The sequence below is a fragment of the Artemia sp. Qi Xiang Cuo genome, unplaced genomic scaffold, assembly GCF_049724085.1.
Source record: "Artemia sp. Qi Xiang Cuo unplaced genomic scaffold, ASM4972408v1 HiC_scaffold_3370, whole genome shotgun sequence".
Lineage (NCBI taxonomy): Eukaryota > Metazoa > Arthropoda > Branchiopoda > Anostraca > Artemiidae > Artemia > Artemia sp. Qi Xiang Cuo.
The window spans coordinates 25850-37999 of NW_028300761.1; the positions used below are offsets into that span (position 1 = coordinate 25850).

Here is a 12150-nt window from a genome sequence, read left to right on the forward strand (position 1 = left end):
CTTGGAATCACTTCTGGAAGTTTAATTCTGTTGATAATTTTGTTTTCCTTTTGAGTTTGAATTACTATTAGCACAAGTTACTTTATGCTTATATTATGTTACCGTAGTTTTTGATAATTATAAGTAATTAACAACCGTTGGCTAACTTTGATTGCTGATTCATTCCCGTTTCTTTTGTTTGCCTTTTGTTAAAAATTTTTCATTTATTTTTCTTAATATGGGAAAAGGCTCCTTCAAATATGCCTGGGTGTTGGACAAACTTAAAGCTGAGCGTGAGCGTGGTATCACAATTGACATCGCCCTTTGGAAATTCGAAACTGCTAAGTACTATGTTACAATTATTGATGCTCCAGGCCATCGTGATTTTATCAAGAACATGATTACTGGCACATCCCAGGTTGGTACCATTGTTTTTTCATAATCTATTGTTGTTTAGTGGATCAGTCAGTGACACAGTTTATATAATTAGGAGTAGGTTTACCGCAGATGACTTCTGGCTCTTCATTCTCGGTGCGAACAAAAAGCTCCTCCCACTTATTTTTGCACTTATTGTCCACTTATTGGTGAGCCGGTCAAGTGGTTTTGTCAGTACTTGTTCTGTAGGTGATTATGCTTTGTCTACCCGTGAAAAGATCTAATGTCGCTTATGTTTATACGTTCTCTGGAGCACTCGCACCTCGGTCCGGGGTTTTAAAATGGGTGAGATTGGGAAAGATCATACTGCTAATTATATATAAACTGTGGTCAGTGATCAGGAATAAGTATTTTAAAAAGATTGTCACAGAACATAATGAAACCTCTCGGATGCCAGACCATTGTTCTTTATTTTATTTATATTTGCTGTCTAAGTGCATAACATGGCATTTGCCTAGTGACTCAAATCGCTTAACGTTTACTGACCTAATAGTTTTACTTTTCAGCTAAAGCTTGTGATAGTTTTTTTTTTCGTTGTCTTTTTTTTGTGTTTCTGGGGGACAATGATGTAACTTCAAATATTACAACTACAATCACTGAAATTTAGGGAAGAAAGGGTATTTTAATTTATCTGAAGTATTTATGGAAGCTTGATGACCAGCTCAAGGTGATAATTAGTAACGGGTTATACCCACCAATTTCCTTTATTATTGACTGCTTAAAGAGGGTCTTATGTTTTCAACGGTTCTAGATGTTTACCCCCCCCCCCACCCGTGGAAATTAAGGCTTTCCAAATTTGAGTTTTTTATTTCCGTAGGGGGGAACGAATTTTGGGTACTAAAATTCAGGAACACCTGTTTTTTTCGTTAGTTTTTTGTTGATTCAGAAATAAATTCGGGCTATAGCTTTGCATATTAAGGGGGGGGGGGTGAAGTGCTATACGGTCATGAACATAGGAAAATAATATAAACGAAAAGCAAAAATAACAAACTTTGATCAGCAATCATCATGAAACACTACATTAACCTAATAATGATACTTGAAACTTCTCAATTTTGGAGACTTACTTTCCACGGGGGGTGGGGGTGTTTTACGGGGGGTAAATGCCGGCCACCGTTTTCAACATTTGCTATCAAAACCCACTTGATCTTTAAAAGTAAGTTGTTAGTTCTCTATCTTTTGAGATATAAATAAGGAAATCTTGCTAATGCTTACTTTTTTGTAAAAGAACACTATTTTGAATCTAGTTGTCTTTTCTGATGAATTTTTTAGACGTGTTTTTTGGTACAATTTTTTTCCACTTTTGTGCTATTCAACACTCTTCAATTATTGTGTAAGTCAGATGTCATTTCTAAGTAGACTACGATTTTTGTTTGATATTCTTGCCTATATTGTTGTAATTGTTCTAATTTGTATTTTTTATAGATTCATTCTACAAATAAGATAGTTTTACTGAAGCTTTTGTAAAATAAAAAGTTATTTTGAAACTTCTGCAGCAGAAAATTTTAAAGGTCCAAGGAAGTTTTAGATTACGTTTTATTGTTGATAATAATGATGACTAATAAGCTGCCTAAATAAAATTTTCAGTCGGGTAATGAAGTTCTATTGATAAAATTTACTTTGTATATAAACATTAACTTGTGCGATTAATTTGTGCGATGCTACATTAATTGGAAATTATTAATTTTAATTGATTGGAAAATATTAATTTTCAGGCTGATTGTGCTGTCCTCATTGTTGCTGCTGGTGTTGGTGAATTCGAAGCCGGTATCTCTCAGACACGTGAACATGCTCTGTTTGCCTACACCCTTGGTGTGAAACAACTTATTGTTGGTGTTAACAAGATGGATTCTACTGAACCCCCTTTCAGTGAGGCTCGTTTTGAGGAAATCAAAAAGGAAGTCTCGGCTTACGTCAAGAAAATTGGTTATAATCCATCTGCTGTTGCTTTTGTACCAATTTCTGGATGGCATGGTGATAACATGCTGGAGGCCTCTGACCGGCTTCCATGGTACAAGGGATAGAACGTTGAACGTTAAGAGGGTAAAGCTGACGGTAAGACCCTTTTGGATGCTCTTGATGCAATCCTGCCTCCAAGTCGCCCAACTGAGAAGCCCCTTCGTCTTCCACTACAAGACGTTTACAAGATTGGAAGTATTGGAACAGTACCCGTGGGCCGAGTTGAAACTGGTATCATTAAGGCAGGTATGGTAGTCACACTTGCCCCAGCCAACATAACCACTGAAGTCAAATCTGTCGAAATGCACCACGAATTCCTTGAACAGGCATCTCCAGGTGACAACGTTGGTTTTAATGTCAAAAACGTTTCTGTTTAAGAACTCCGTCGTGGCTACGCTCCCTCAGATTCAAAGAACAATCCGGCCAGAGGCTCTCAAGATTTCTTTGCTCAGGTATCTATTTTGCTTCTTTTTTTTCTGTGCTTCAACTTTAGATTTTCTTAAAATATTTATACTTTAGTGATTGGAGACACATTAAATTATCCTTTATACAAAAAGAATAGCCTAACGATAACCGCTTCAATAAGAGGTTTTCAATCTATATTTTTATTTCAGCTCCCTTCAAAATATTAGTTAATATGGCGGCCTTCAAAATAAAACAAAAGCAGAAATTTTTTCAGGCAAATTCTTGCAAAGAAGATGAATATCAATTTTATGTGTCTCTTAATGAGATGGCTGTGTTTGCCTTTTAGTGCAAGTCTAATTGAATCGCGGCGTCAGTGACGAGGTTGCTACACAAAGCTTCTTTTGTGCACCAAATGATCACGATATTTTCAGCTCGTCCAGGAAATCCTATTTTGTATAAATAAGATGTTGCGAACGGCAGCAATCCTTAAAATTTGTTTCAGACTAAACATTAAGCATTTTCTCTTTACTTATTAATTCAAATTCGTCATTTTCCTTGTCGATAAATGGATCCTGTTTCCATATATATTTTGTAAATGAAGATCATAAAACAATTCTAAAAATTAGTTTCAAGTGTTCTGTAAATTCATTTTTGATTGCTTCAATTTTACCTTGGACAAATAAATTTATAGGTTGAAAATTGTCACTCATTTTTCTCCAAATTTGTCTCCCCTTATCCTATTTTTTACGAATGCTTTCACTATCTTTTTTAATCGATGGATGTATTTTGGCCCTTGCAAAAGCTTATTCAAAAAACTGAATTTTCTAGTATTTCCGCCAAATATGTAAGTGGATTTGAGTCTTAGTTTGTGATTCCTCTTTAAGTTAAGGTACCCTCCAAATCACTGCACGAGATAGCCAGCATACTTCACAATAGCACTAAAGGGAGGTGTAAGTAGCTCTCATGTCTTAAAACAGCTTTTCAAATAACCTAACTTTTAATTGGCTGTTTTTCTATGTAGTCTTCAACTCACGGTACGGTATTTTGTAAACACTAATTTTTTATACAAAAGAGTTGCTCTATGGAGTACGTGTTTGTTTAGAGAACATCGGATGTTTTCCCAGCGCAAATATTCAACAATGTGCCGTTTTCAATGAAAATGTTGATTACATTAGAAATTTCACTGAATGTGTGTGACAAGCGGATTTAGCGTGCTTCCACAGGGGTATTATTCAATTTTATCAATTATTTTTATTACCTCCCTCCCCACCCTTCAAAACACTTCCTGTGTTCCTGATCTATGATAAATGTGGGGCCCAGATTTGCTTTGTAAATGGCCTGGTTTTTGCGGTTTGATTATAGCTCTGAATATTAAGCTCTGAATAATTCGGCTTATCGAGTTCTCTTAAAAGTATCTGTGCATTTTAAAATTAAATATCTGTTATGTTGTATTCCTTTGTATTGCTTCACATAACCGCTGATAAAAATGTCCATTAATACAGTCACTAGTATATGGCATGCGTTTTAATAATAATAATAATAATATACTACAATAAAAAGGCTTTCGCCTCTAAAAATTTACTTTCACTTAAAAAACTTAACAATACTATTCTTGAAAGAGTAGGTAGTCAGCCATAATCACTTGGAGGTGGTTGTTCCGTTCCTTGGGTACTCGTTTTGATAAGGCCCACCTACTAACTTCTTTGTTGAAAATGTTTTGTTTTAGCTCAAAGTTATGTCCTCGCAAAAGTTTCTACCAACAAGTCCACCACCTTCGAAGGCTTGCTCACGATGGATTCATAGTGGCTGGTTAATTTTAGCCACAGTTTATATAATTATCCAGTGAGTTTACCGCAGATGATTTCTGGCTCTTCATTCTCGGTGCGAACAAAAAGCTCCTCCCACTTATTTGTACACTTATTGATGAGCCGGCCAAGTGGTTTTGTCAGTACTTGTTCCGTAGGTGATTATTCTTTGTCTACCCGTGAAAAGATCTAATGCCGCTAATGTTTATACGTTCTTTGGAGCACTCGCACCTCCGTCCGGGTTTTTATAATGGGTGAGATAGGGAAAGATCATACTGCTAATTAAATAAAACTGTGATTTTAGCTCACCGTCTATTATTAACTTATAGTTTTGACACCGGTTTCTTAACTGAAGGAGCTTTGAATGAGACACATAATCGAAGGTTTTACTAAGATCAAAGTATACTACGTCGACCTTTATGCCGTTGTTGAGGTTTAGTCTCCAAGTATTTGTAACTAGAAGTAGCTGGGATTCAGCTACCCTATGTCTTGGGAATCAAAACTGCCTTTTGTGATAACTTATTGATTACAGGGTATTCTTGTTATCTGTCTGCTATGATGGACTGATTTTACAACTCTTGCCTCATACGTCTGAGTCTCAAACGTTAATGCCTATTTATGCCTATTAAAAGCTTTTAGTTAGTGCCTATTTAAAGCTTTGAAGGAAGAACGTGATCATTTGTAGATCTTCAGTCTTCAACAACAGGTCATAATATTGTGGGTATGGCCATATTTCCTTTTAGTTATTTTGAATTATCCTGAATTTTCCCTTTTTCTTTCAAAGGCGGTAAACTAAATTGAAAGTCGTATTTTCCTTTCTTACTTCAATAATCTAAAGTATATTTTTCCATCAATACTTTTCAAATTTTTTAAGTCCAATATCGCAGTAATTAACTTAATCACATTTTTCTTCTAGGCTATTGTCCTGAATCACCCTGGTCAAATCTCAAACGGTTACACTCCTGTCTTGGACTGCCACACAACTCACATTGCTTGCGAGTTTTCTGAGATTAAAGAGAAATGTGACAGACGTACTGGAAAAACAACTGAAGCTGAACCAAAATTTATCAAGTCAGGTGACGCTGCCATGATCACTTTGTTACCTTCCAAGCCATTGTGTGTTGAAGATACACCTCTCGGTAAGATACTTTCTGATATTAGCGATGTAATTAATCGAATTAGTTGGTGATTTTTAGCCTGACTTGTTAGGTAGTGTGATTTTTGGGCTGACTTATTAGGTAATGACGTGATGAAAGTAGTTCTAGTCTTTCAAATAAACGATGACCTTTATTATTCATAATTTGGAAATAGTAACTGCAATTCAGTCAGACGCCTTACTGAATTGCAGAAGTTGTCTAACATGCCTTCTTAATAATTTGTAATATTATATAATCTTCAACGGCTGGTTTGAGTACTCTTTTAATGAAAAAAATTATTTGCAAGTTTTTCATGCATATAGCAAAAGCATTCAATTAACAGTGAAGCACTTCATGATTAAAATAGAACCCATAATTTTTGTCAAATTTGATTATTTAAATTTTTCATAGGACTGACAAAAAATGACTTCTTTTTGTGGTTATCAAATGCTGCTGACAGAACGGGGAGAAATTGTCCATACGTGAAGGAGCTGCCCCCTTAAATCTCTTTTGTATATTTTAGTATTGAGGCAAATAGTATAGGTCATTTACAAGGGGGAAAATTGCTGCTAGTGACCAACACCATCTAGCATTTGACGTTTCTTGGTATTTTTTTAAACTTTGTAGCTATGACTTTTTCTAGAACTTCATCTAGGCACTTATTGCTGCCATAAGTTGTTATTTACATTACTTACCTTATTATTTAACAGAAAAATGGGCAAAAATCCCAAATGTTAGATGGCATTGACTTTATTTGTGTGCACAAGCGTCGGTTATAATTCTTATTACCCAAATTCTTTGTCAGTCAAATAAACAGATAATTTTAAAATGAAATTTTTTTAAGATGCCAATTTTAAAAAGTCCCAAACTGTGTCTGGATAGGTCTTGGAGGAAAAAGTTTGAACGAGCGCTGATTATTCGACTCAATTTTTTTATTCTTTGCTTGCTGTTCTAATTTACAATGCCTTAATTTACGGTTTGATCCGATGTTAAAGTAATTTTGCAGAGTTTAAGCTTAAATTGAAAGCAAGCTTTTCGCGGTTTCGGCAGTATAGAAGTTTTGAAAGTTCATTCAGTAGCTAAAAGATAAGCATACTGTTGGACTTACCATCCAGCACTACATAGAGTGTAATCCTTACCTTTAAATTGCGTCCCAGCCTCATGAATGGCTTAATTTAAAAATGTTTCAGTTTTGTTTTTCTTTTTGTTTTAATCTATTTTGCTAACAAATCGTTTACCCCCGATTTTGCCCCCCCCCCCCTAAAAAGTGGTGGATCCTGGCTCTGCTCCGGTGTGCATCCTGGCTGTTTAAGTTGCATATCTGCCATACCTTGGGAGTTGCAATTGGATGAAGTTGAAACTTTCATGTACTCGTTGGGAAATGGTGGGACAATGGGATTTCAAATTTGTATTGGGGGAAGGCAAAGTGATTAATAATTTTTGTCTCTGATCCACAAAATGTTTTGCTCTGTAAACTCTGGGATATATAATTAATGCCCAAGTAGAAAGGCTAATTGAAAGACACTGTGTGTTGCCAGGTTATTAATATGGTATGTCTGCAACATCTATACAAATAATTGGAAATCAAATTGAAACTTTCAGGGGGAGCTAGGGGGAATAGCTAGCCTGTAGTTTATATGAGAATTGCTGATTAGCACTTCAACAAGTGAGGACATATGATTTATTTTGCAGTAAAATGCTTGGATGGAGTGTGGGATTGGACGTTAGAGGTCTGCAGGATTAGAAAAAGTAAAATAAGAAGTGTAAATTCAATAAAAGCCAAAAATTAAAAGAATTAAAACCAAATACCTAACAACCATAAAAGCGAGTTATTCGCCAATATCCGCGATTTGCACAAAATCCAAAAACATATGAACTGCCATCGACGGATACTAGCGAAGAAGTGACAAAGAAAAGGAACTAATTCATTCACTCTTAAAACAACGAACCAGCAATTAAATTAGTTGGAGAACTATGTCATTTGATTTCGGATTTTAATTCATGCATTTCTTGCAGACACCCTTTGAGACCTAAGGGGTTGTTCACGTGTTTGGTTAGATGACTGGGAAAGTGGTTCAAGGTTTATTTCAGGGATTACTAAAGTATCGGCTTCTCTTTTGAGAAAACCGAAATTTAGTCACTTCCTCCACCTCCTCTTTACATAGAGTTTCACTTGCAATTTTTTTGTGAGGTATCAGCATGTCCAAAATCCGATGTATTAAGCTGGGGGTATTGATCTTGTTACCCAAATACCTACTGGCTTGATGCCATTTTCAATTAAAACTTTCTTCCTCATTAAAAGCTTTTTTCTTGCTTCCCTCTCTGTCTGCAGAGCATCCTCAGTTATAAAAACCTTTGCAAAAATTACTTCTTTTTTGTTTTTTAATCTTTTTGCATTTTTCAAAATCATGGTTCTTGTTTTCAAATTTTCTATTTCCATCACTATAAATTTCTACTCTTTATTTATATATTTTACACCATATCTGAAGCCCTGGGTGATATCCAAAACATTTGTTTTTAAATTCTCAAATCCCGTTTTTACTTCTTTTTCATTGTTCACTCCCATGATCAAAATATTAATGTTCTTTTGTTTTTCGCTACTTTCTACTTTCATTAGCCTTTCCTTTACTCCAGTCAACTCTTGACAATTTGACACTATCTTACTGCGTGATGAATATTGTACTCTGTACAGTATTTGTCTATTTTCAATCTCACTCTTTCTCAACACTAATACTGCCATCTCTTTATAGGACCCGTCCAGGACACCAAGCCCGATGAACACCAAGCACCAAGGACCGATGATGACGCTATGGAAGCTGGTAAAGTTACTGGTAGAAGGACCGATGATGACGCTATGGAAGCTGGTCATGTTACTGGTAGAAGGACCGATGATGACGCTATGGAAGCTGGTCAAGTTACTGGTAGAAGGACCGATGATGAAACAAACAGACGTCCTTATGTAATTTTCTCTTTATTTTGGATGTGTTTTGTTTATTGTGTAAGCCATGGGTTAATAAATTTTTCAAAAAATTCAATAGTGCAAAATTCTCCTGGCAAAGATGTAGAAAGTGGAAAACTTGTGTTCAACGTTTCTTTTAGTGTGCACACTTTTACTCACCTTATAGTATTAGCTATTATTCCCAAATTTAAGAAAAATCACGTAGTGGCGTGGTTAATTTTCGGGGTGTTTGGGATTGGCTTATCAATTTTTTTTACTCATTACCAGTTTCTGTTTTGTCTCGGAAGTGTATTTAATGGGAGTTACACTGGTGTTTTAAAATGCTTTGTAACCCAAATTATATATCTGTGTTTTGTTTAAGCTCGATCTGAAACTTTCAAAGTTGTTGCACTAGTTATCTTAGATTTTGGAGCTTCTGCCCTTGGTTTTCTTTTATATTTTATTTTGGAAGCTACATAACTAGTAAATATATTTTTGTTCCTTTTGTTTGTACAGTTCATCTTGTGGCTTTTACATTCTATAATTTTTGTATGTGCCGAAAACCCAATTTGGGTCTGCGACCGCACCTGTTCAATCAAAGTTGAGAGAAGGGTAAAACGAGGCTATTTTTATTTTACGGGGAAGAAATTAGCGGACAATCGAGCATCTGCAGTAGAAATGAATAAATTAAGAAAAAAATTTAAACAAAATAAAGTTTTAATTACTTTTTTCGTGACATCAGCAGTATTCCAGGGGATTTTTTCATTCTTTCAGAAAAATTATATGGATTAATGTAATTAATGTAATAAATCCTCTAGGCTGTGATAATTTAAACCCCTCCCCCTTATTAAACAGAACGATTAAAATCGCTGTGTTTTATTAAAATTAATAAAAGTGACAATTTTGAATCATTATAACTTCTCTGAAAAAAAAAGCATTAATCCTTTCTCCGCAATGGTTTTACTGAATTGGGCAATGTATAAAAAGTCAATCTACAATTTTTTTTATTTGCTCCTTTATCGCCCTGGAATTTTAGTGCAGTGGCAGCATTTCCTGAAAATCTGGAGAGGAGGCAATGATTCCATTCGATTGTTCAAAATTAATCTAGGACGAGGGAAATTTTGTTTAATTTGTTCATGAAAATACATAAAACAAGTGTTTCCCAAAATATATTGGTGCCAGTATGGGATGGAATTTTTTTTTTTTTTTTTTAGATTTTTGCCCAAAAATACAGATATTTTTACTAGACAACAAATTGGCATTTTTTTTGGGGCAATATATAGCTTACCCGGTGGTGCTTTTTTTAATCTCAGAAAAGGAATTCATATTATCATCGCTCTCTACCATAGACAACACGTCGGCCTCGTACTTGGGTCAATTTTTATTTTGCCCTTTTTATTTGTCTTACTGTTCGTATCAGTAAACATACCAAAAAGGAACCTAAGAAAAGCATTATTTTCTTGACAGTCATTTTAAACTGGTGGAGTCGAAAGTTTCACTATTAAAACGTTAAAGTTAGCTTAACTCTTCAAAATAAAATGTCTTCTTCTTTGGATTACTCTAGGTACGTTTTTGCATAATCTCATCACCAGAATCCAAATTCTAAACCCTTCCGTTGGTTCTTAGAGCTGAGTTTAAACTTCGTAGTAACCAGAGTTCAAAAATGCTTATTAGAAAAAAACCTTTGAATTTCCAATCTAATGAGCCCTTTACAAGTTTCTACGACGAAGCTTTGAATAAAATCTTTATATGCCCCCAGGGACTAACTTACAACCCTTACCCTTAGGGGGTCAGGTTTGTTTTTCTCTAAACAGTCTTTCCATATTAAAAACGGAGAAGCCACGAGCAAATTTGTAGAACGGTAAGAAAAGAAAATATATCTACTAGCAATAAATATTGCAAAAAAAAAAATATATAAAGCATAACTAAGGGCAATAGACCCTAATTCTAAGATAATTTGTGCAATAAATTTGTAAGTTTCAGCCTGTCTATCAACAAAACACAGATCGATCATTTGTAGTACAGATACAACCATAGGCGTGACACATCACTGTTATGTTTTTAGAATTATAAAAATGTTTGTGTAATACTGAAAGTGTAACTTGATATTTCCGGGAATAGCACTGTCGTTACAGTTTTAAGTTTGGGGGAGGGAGCCATTTAATTTCGGGGAGGGATCTTTTTAATTTGGGGGGGTTGTTTAATTTATGTATGGGGAGGAGAGTAGTTTTAAGTATCTCTACAGTTATTGTCGTTGCAATTTTTGGTGACGGGGTGTGGGGGGGGGATTAGTCCCAAAAATTTTTTTATTTTCAGGACTTGCACTGTTGTTAAAGTTTTAATCAGATAAGTGTTCTTATGATAAATTATTTTGTACATTTTGCTAACCTAAGTTACCATTTATTACGTCAGTGACAATTGTACTTGCTGATTATTATTATTATTTTTAATAAAAGAGTTTAAAGTTATCCTTAATTCGTTTTCTGATTTGGAGTGGCTATTATTTTTATCTCCCGCTCCGTGTTCACGTTTTAAACAAAAAAAAAGCAAAAAAAAAAGCAAGCGAACAAAATATTAAAAACTAGAAGCAAAAGCAAGTTATTGGTTTGTCTTATGAGTTTAATTAAATTTTAGGATTTTATTGACACTCTACTTTAGGTTTATTATAAAATTAAACAGATTAGAAATCAGCAGCGTAATTGTACTAAAATTTAGGGTCAGGGTCAAAGCGATTTTTTTTCAATGTTTAGGTGGCGTTGGGTTAAGTTGCTTTTATTAATCATTATTTATAATGAATAATTAAATAAAAGGAATTTTGAACGCCCCCCCCCCACCCACAAAAAGAGATTTTTCAAAATTTAAGCGGGGAATGCCCTGTTCTCAATCGATGCTACTGGTAGATAACCGGGAAAAAAACGTAACTATCCTTGTTGTCAAATTAATGCAGTATATAAGACGTTCTGCTTCACACGCATTGATTTTTCGTCACGTTTGGCTGCTCCGGCCTTCAGCTAGATTTCCTTTTGCTTATGCAATACGGTATTGACGGCAGCAGCCTTAGAACTTTCATCGTTCATTTAAGCAAGAGTAAAGAAAATCCAGGACCGCTTCCCCCTTTGGTAAATCTCACCCGAAAATTTTTTTTCGGGTGACAGAATTCATCGTCTTAATGGCCAATAAGAGGGTTTGGGACAGGTATTTTATACCTCTAACCCATACAACAGTGCAATCAACAGATTCTTAGTTTCATGATGATCCGATTAAGTGTAGTAATGCATTCAATTTTACATGTTTAGATAAGTTGAGATCTGCTCTCCGTTGGCTAGGGTTACATTTTTTGGGGGATTATTTTTCATTAATAAATATGTCTCATTCAAAATAAGTAACTTACAAAGCGCAATTTTTTTCTGAATATTAAATTGGTAGACTCTAACTCCGTATATCACAATTATAAATAGAGTAAATCAACGAAAGGAGTGTCAACTGGGGGAAA

The 12150-nt window shown here is 34.9% G+C and overlaps 1 pseudogene across 1 annotated transcript; it reads left to right on the forward strand.

Annotated features, from left to right (window-relative positions):
- The first annotated feature begins 217 nt into the window (after window positions 1–217).
- LOC148938398 (elongation factor 1-alpha-like) lies at window positions 218–11315 on the forward strand (annotated as a pseudogene). The gene is made up of 5 exons (XR_016143700.1): window positions 218–397; window positions 2130–2825; window positions 5500–5722; window positions 8470–8879; window positions 11292–11315. The product of XR_016143700.1 is annotated as an elongation factor 1-alpha-like (transcript).
- The last annotated feature ends 835 nt before the right edge of the window (window positions 11316–12150 follow it).